The 7,428-nt window shown below is 41.8% G+C and overlaps 1 long non-coding RNA gene across 1 annotated transcript in view; it reads right to left on the bottom strand.

The window, feature by feature from the left end:
* Positions 1-414: 414 nt before the first annotated feature.
* LOC148149732 (uncharacterized) overlaps positions 415-7,428 on the bottom strand; it is a 264,049-nt gene continuing 257,035 nt past the window's right edge. Inside the window, exons 3-4 of the long non-coding RNA XR_015757340.1 lie at positions 5,565-5,808; positions 415-756 (exon numbers count right to left, since the gene is read on the bottom strand). This is a non-coding gene — a long non-coding RNA (uncharacterized LOC148149732). The remainder of the gene's footprint in view (positions 757-5,564; positions 5,809-7,428) is intronic.

The following is a 7,428-nucleotide window of genomic DNA, read 5'->3' as shown; positions in this document are numbered from 1 at the left end:
TATTGTTGAGGTGGGCCTAGCGATGACTCGTCGCTGCTACAGTGGAGGCAAGTTTGGGTTCTTGGGTGTGCTGTGTCCAATGCAGATTCAAGGAGGTGGTGGCAGAAGTGAGTTTGGGCCCAGTATGAGACCTGGCGTTATCTGCATTGGTGAGGTGGGCCCAAAGCAGACTCATGACGGTGGTGGAGTTGAGTTTGGGCCAGTATAGTTGAGTCTACATTGGTGAGATCCAGTGAGGACCCATTATGCTGAGGGTTTTGGCGGAAGTGAGATGGCAACTTTCGTTTCAGTGGCAGCGACGAAGGAGACTCATGCCTGGTCACCAGGCCCATGGCTCATTGCGGGGCACTTAACATGAAGGACTGTAAGGTTGGACACTTTCTTCATTTCATCATTTTCCTGCCTTTGTAATTCTATGTTTTGGTTTATTTTTCTGTGTTTTAAGATGGCGCCAGAGAGTGGCGACACCATACAACACTTTTCACTGCATTTTTGTAACAAGATACGCATGACAATAAATAAATCAAACAAAATCATAAGCCAGAGTAGAGTGAGGGGTGAGGATGAAGGGGTAATGTAAGAGGGAATTTTCATTCTGAGAAAACTGTCAACATCAAGTCATCAATCCTTGGGTCAAGATCTCAGTGATGTCCTTTCCTTAAAACCCAGCATCTGCTCCTCCATGGCATTCAGAATATTGGCACACCTCTCGCTATCTGGTTAACCCTCCTGATTCCTGTCTTGTGCCACCCACTCCTGCAAGAGAAAGAAACACATGTCAGTAAATGTGCAATATGTCTGGGTAATGTGGTTTTCATGGTCAAATAGCTATTGCTGCATGTAGACGTTGAGCTCAGGATGCATGTGAGGCCTGCAACAATGCTGGGCGTATAAACCTGAAGGAAACTCCAGGGCTGCGTATTGATTGATAGATTGTTCGTCAGTAAATGGCGGAGTTTTGGTGAATTGAGCAGTCACTGAGATTAGTGGAGCAGTGAGTGGGATGTTGGATTTAAATCACTGACCTTGACTACTCATGAAGATACTTTGGCACTACATCCAGGTCCATGGCTGTATTCCTGACATTGATCTCTGGCAAAATCTGTTCTCACTGCCCTTCTCATTTGGTGACCCTTCTGCCCCTCTGAGTATGTGAAACATCTCTCCTCTTTTCTACCTCCTCCATTATGACCCTGGTGCAGTATCAGAAACATTTAGTGCGCACTGTTTCCTGTGGTCAGCCGTTGTTGGGATTTTCCATAACATGCAATTCCCAATGATGTCAGCATTGGCTCCAGCCACAATGCACGTCCCGTTTAAGTGGAGCAAGGTTATGTTTAAATAATGCAAGCCATTGATGACAGTGGCTCTCTGTTGGTGTGTGACCAAAACTGCCCACAATATTCTACATGTGGCCTCATCAAGGCCCTGCATAACTGCAACAGCATATCCCTGCTCCTGAACCGGAAACCTCTCGCAATGAAGGCCAACATATCATTTGCCTTTTTTACCGCCATCTGTACCTGCATGCTTAGCTTCAGCAACTGGTGCACAAGGACACCCAGGTCCTGCTGCACACTCCCCTCTCCCAATTTACAGCCGTTCGGAAAGTAAGCTGCCTTCTTATTTTTGCTTTCAAAGTGAATAACCTCACATTATCCAAATTATACTCATCTGCCACTGATTTTCCCCGTCACCCTATTAGTCCAGATCTTGCTGAAGGATCTCTGCATGCTCGTCACAGTTCATCCTCCCACCCAACTTGGTGTCATATGTAAAACTTTGAGATGTTACATTTTGTTCATCCAAATCATTAATATATACTGTGGCTCTCAGCACCGATCTCTGTGGCACTGCACTGGTTACTGCCTGCCAATTTGAAAAAGATTCCAACTCTTTGTTTCCTCCGCCAATCAGTTTTCTATTCCAATACGCTTTAATCTTGCACAATAATCCCTTATGCGGGACTTTGTCGAATGCTTTCTGCAAGTCCAAATATACCACATCGACAGACTCCCCCTTGAAAACTCTACTACTTGCATCTTCATAGAATTCTTCATAGATTTGTCAATCATGATTTCCCCTTCATAAATCCATGCTGACTCTGATCCTGCCACTGCTTTCTAGATGCTCTGCTATAAAGTATTTGATAATGGATTTGAGAATTTTCCCTACTGGTTACTGGTTTCCCTGCTTTCTCTCTATTTCTCTGCTTTCTCTCTATCTCCCTTTTTGAATATTGGAGTGACAAAGATGGTGCCTTACCCCTAACCCCAACCCTTGCAAACCCACAGTTCAACAGTAATTGTCACTTAAGACATCATTGAGACCTGGCTGCAATAATAACTGATCCAGATAATGTTAGGCCCAAGAGGAAAGCTTATCCCTTTGCTTAGGTAGACCAACCTTAATTAGATCCTCTTACTGAACTGTAATGACAAAATATCTATTGTGCTATGTTGTTTTTTTGTATTTCAGTAATTGCTTGCTTAAATTTATAGTTACATTCTTAGAAAGTGCCACTGTGAATGGGACAATCTTAAGCAAATCAATTTTCCCATTAAAACCACCATAAAAATTTATTCTGGAAGACATTTCCCTTCAGCATGATTAAAATAGCTTACCCTACAAGTTTATTACTGTATGTTCTTAACTTAGTAAATGCAAAGTCAAAATAACTTCTAAAATAAATTAAATTTGAAGATTTGAAAGGTATATATTGATTCTTTCTGCTTACGTCCCCTTTGCCAACTCTTTGACCCACCACCTTGGGAGAGTGCCTCAGTGGTTCGCACTGCTGCCTCACACTGGCAGGGACCTGGGTTTGATTCCAGCCTTGGTGACTGTCTGTGTGGATTTCTGCTGGGTGCTCCGGCTTCCTCCCACAGACCAAGGATGTGCAGATTAGATGGATTGGCCATGCTAAATTTCTCTGTAGTGTGCAGGGTTGTGCAGGTAAGGGAGAATCAGCCAAAGTAAATGCATGAGGATGGGATGGATCTGGGTGGGATGCTCATTGAAGGGTCGGTGCTGACTTGATGGGCAGAATGGTCTCTATCTGCACTGTAGAGATTCTATGACCTCACCCATCGCCCAGTTCTCCCTGGGCGGGTGAGTGAAGAAATGAGTGCCAAGCGGGAGGGTGCAGAGTGAGAGCAGGTTCAAGTTGTAGAGTTGCTGAGGTAGTGGGAGAGGTTGCACATATTGAGAGAGGGTTAAGGAATATGCGAATAAGATATGTTGTCATGTAACTCTGGCCTTAGTAGTCATGTGACAGAGATTCTGCTAGAATATTAAATCTGGAATGTTTCTACACAGATTCTGCTGCTAAATTGCCAGAAGACTCTTTGAACAAAAGCCTTAATGACCCCACACTAAAACAGCAACCAGTGGATGGTTGTTGCTAATCAGAACTATAGAGAGGGACAGGCCACTTCAAAATGGCAATGGTCGGGCTAAATGATCCTACATCACATACATCCTGAACAGAAACACATTAATGCCAATCCACACGGTCATTGCAAATACTGGCTGCAATACAATGATGCTGTTTAGTTGAAACTAATATGAAGCACCTTAACATGAGAATTACTGTACTGAGAATGTATTGTAACCTGCTTTACTTCATAATATATACGCAGTTCCACAGTTCTGTCGGCGCATACTGTGTACATATGTTTTTTGTCCTTTGGCCCGACTGTGAAACACACAGAAACCACTTGTCTAGCCTGGCCGTGAATTATATCATGTTGTCATGGTCAAAGTATTTTCAAGCACCTCCTTCAGAGCCACCAGCTGTGCACGCCAACTGCTTTCCACATTGCATGCAATGAAACAAAATCCTTGGAAGTAGTTCAATCAACCACAGAGACCCCAAAATTATAAGTCATGAAATGTTTGCATCAGTATTCTGATTTTCTTTAATAGACTAAAAGGAAGGTATCTTACTTTTCTTTATCTAATCCATTTTATACAACAGCATAATATCAGGTTTCAGTAAGACTTCCCGAATGCTGAGCTTAATGCGGCAGAGAGGCAGGCAGAATTAGTATTATAAGTTTTGAAGATCTATGCAAAGATTGGGAAATAATTTCTATTGGATGACTACTGACTAGTGGAGGATTTGACACTCCTCAGAGCAGCCTGCGATTCTCTTTGACACATGTGTGTGAATATAAAGACATGTAGCCTTTTATATGAAGAAAAATCCATGTATTTTCTCATCAGGTTCAAAAGTGTTAATTTTGGCTCAATGGTCCACGTCACCTTTTAATGATTTGAACACATAATCTAGGTTTGATTGTAGTACTGTGGCACCTTCTTTCTCTTGAGATGTGAAGACAATGCTTTGTTTACTTTCTAAGGTACAAAAACACATTGTTTTAATTGAAGAAGCATAGTCCCATTTCTAATCTGACCTTTCCGTTTACAGCCTCCAATAGTAATCACAGTGAGCTCCATCATTAACTACAGTTCCAGAATCTCATCCTTCAATTCAATATTTTGCAGCAATATTAAATTCAACAATTTCCTATCTTAAGCTCTATGTTGTATTAGTCTGTCTTCATTCTGTCAAAATTTACAACCTTGTAGCTGTCCCAGGAGAATTGTTTTATTTTTGGCTTGAATGCCTCAAAATATCAGCAATTGCCTAATACCATGTTCAAATTAAAGTACTCCCAGGATGTTCCCAGGTCTTTTAACACTCAGTTCTCTGTTCAGTTATGTCTAAAGTCACCACCGCTATAAAATGCATTTTTGTTTAGTTTAGGTGTCCCTGCTGCAATAAAAGTGATTGATTATTGTGTAATTTAGATTATGACAAATAAGCTCCTTATAAAACAGTGTTGTAACTTTAGGGCTGTTCATTATCCATCAGCGCACTGGGGCTTGTGGCAGCATTTTATGAAGTTGGCAGTCAACTTTATCAATTATTTCTACAGCTATGGTCATCCTTAAAGCCAACATTTAATGTCCATGTGTAGTTACCCTTGAGAAGGCAGCTTCTGAGGTACTTTCTTGAATCACTACAGTTGTGTGGTAAAAATACATAGGGAGAGTGCGGGTAAGTGGCATTGAAATGCCCATCAGCCATGATTGAATGGCGGAGTGGACTTGATGGGCCAAATGGCCTTACTTCCACTCCTATGTCTTATGGTCTTACTCCTACAATTGTGGAGATTTCTAGGATTTTGACCCAGTGACTGTGAAGGAACAGGTGGTACAGATGCATGGCAGAGCAATGTGCAACTCCAAGGTGGAGGAGGAGGGGGAGGGGGGTGGGGGGTTGGGGGTGGATGGGGTTGAGTTGGGTGGGGATGGGGGATGGGGGTGTAGGGGGGGTAGTGGTGGGGGGGGTGGAACATTTTGGAGATGTGCCCCCATGCACTTCCTGCTTCGTCATGAATGTTGTTGATTGTGGAGGTGCTGGAAAAGAAGCCTTGGCAAGTTGTTGAAGTGCGTCCACAAGGCATGACACAATGCAATGGCAAAGCAATTCACTAGGTGGGCTTTCATGGTGAAGTGGTGCTAAAATGAAAATGTTAAAACGTTTGTCAGTTCACCTTGTGATATGCATGAGTCCATCCTCTGTCCAAGTGAGTTCACTTCTGCAATTGAGCTTGTATACCCTCCTCTGTTTTGTGGGAAGCTTGTTTTCTGATCACAGTTTTTTAGATGTACAAGTAGCAAACAGTTCCAGAAGCTGCAGTTGCAATGTTTACTTTGCCTAGTGGTTATGTAAAGGTTGGAAACGCTGCTGTCAGTTTGCTCAAATGCTTTAGTCATGGCCTTCTTCAAAATCTAGCACTTTAAGACAAAACACAAAGTATGATTTTAACCTTTTTGCTGTGTTGGTGAATATCTTTTGTGAATCGGCTCCACATCATAACAATTTGATATTCCTAAATTCAATTGAAAGTACTTCATGGTCAGCCATTTACTACTAACTGTATTGCAGTCACAATTCTATACAGTGTGTGTATGTTTCCCATCTACTTGGTGTTGGAGATGGTGATTTGCTTCAGCATGGCAGTCTTCCTGAGGTTAGCAATCCTCTTTACCCTCCATTGAATGTGAAACCCATTGTTTCAATGAGGAGAATGCTCTTCAGTGCCAGAGAGATAATCACTTTTGTGATGCTTGTACTCCCTGGCACTTTAGATGGTTCAGGGTGCTCTGCTCAAGGTTCCAAGGTGCTTAACAGAAACAAATAGACTAGACAGAGATAATGTAGTTCTGTTGATTGATAATTCTAGGGCAAGGGGAACATGTCCTTAAAAACTGAGGCAGATCTTTTAGGAATCAAGTTGGAAACATTTCTTCACTCAAAAGGTGGTGAAAGTTTGGAACTCTAATTGGCAAATGAAAGTTGATCTTTGATCAATTGCCCGTTTTAAACTTATATTTTTGTATTTAGGGTGATGGTACAAAGGTGGATATGTGACAAATGTGGATATGTGAAGTTAGATCATAGATCGATCATGGTCATATTTGAATGGTGGAATAGATTTGAGAGACAAAATGTCCTTCTCATAGAAAGCCATTGAATCATGGAATCATACAACATGGATACAAACCCTTCGGTCCAAATAGTCCACACCGATATGTTCTCAAACTAAACTAATCCCACCTGTCTGCTTTTGGTCTATATCCCTCCAAATCTTTCCTATTCATGAACTTATCCAAATGTCTTTTAAACATTGTAGCTGCGGATGTAAGTTTGCGCGCTGAGCTGGAAGGTTCATTTTCAGACTTTTCAGTCTATTTGAGACAGAGACACGATGAGAAATCCTAGAGGAATGACGTTCCAACCAGAACTCTATCAGCAAACATATCGACTTGGACCCCATTTACCACCATGTGAGAAAAAGAACAGGAAATTACATTGCCACAGGAAATGATATTACCCCAGGAAACACACCAACTCAAGGAAACCTAAACACATACATAAGCAGGTCACTAACACCAGTGTTTCACCAGAGGCTCACTGATAAAGTTACCAAATGTGGTGGCAAAACGTCTGAAAACAAACCTTCCAGCTCAGCGAGCTAACTTACATCCAGAACCTCAATCTCAGCTACAAATCTTCTCAAAACTCACTAATGTTGTAACTGTACCTGCATCCACCACTTTCTCTGGCAGTTCATTCCACACATTAACCACCCTCTGTGTAAAAAAGGTTTCCCCTCATGTCCTTACTAAATCTGTCTTCACTCATCTTAAAAATATGTCCTCTAGTTTTGAATTCCCCCTATTCTAGGAAAAAGACCCATTGCTATTCAGCTTACCAATGCTCAACATGTTTTTGTAAACCTCAATTAGGTCACCCCTCAACCTCCTATGCTCCAGTGAAAAAATTCCCAGCCTTTGCAATCTGTTTTTAAATCTCAGACCATCCATTCTCGGTAATAATCTTTTCTGAACACT

The sequence above is a fragment of the Chiloscyllium plagiosum genome, unplaced genomic scaffold (assembly GCF_037043375.1).
Source record: "Chiloscyllium plagiosum isolate Xiang-an unplaced genomic scaffold, Cpla_swu_hap1 HiC_scaffold_6, whole genome shotgun sequence".
Taxonomy (NCBI): Eukaryota; Metazoa; Chordata; class Chondrichthyes; order Orectolobiformes; family Hemiscylliidae; genus Chiloscyllium; species Chiloscyllium plagiosum.
Note: the sequence above shows the minus strand (reverse complement) of the source record. Positions and strands in the feature narration are given on the sequence as shown.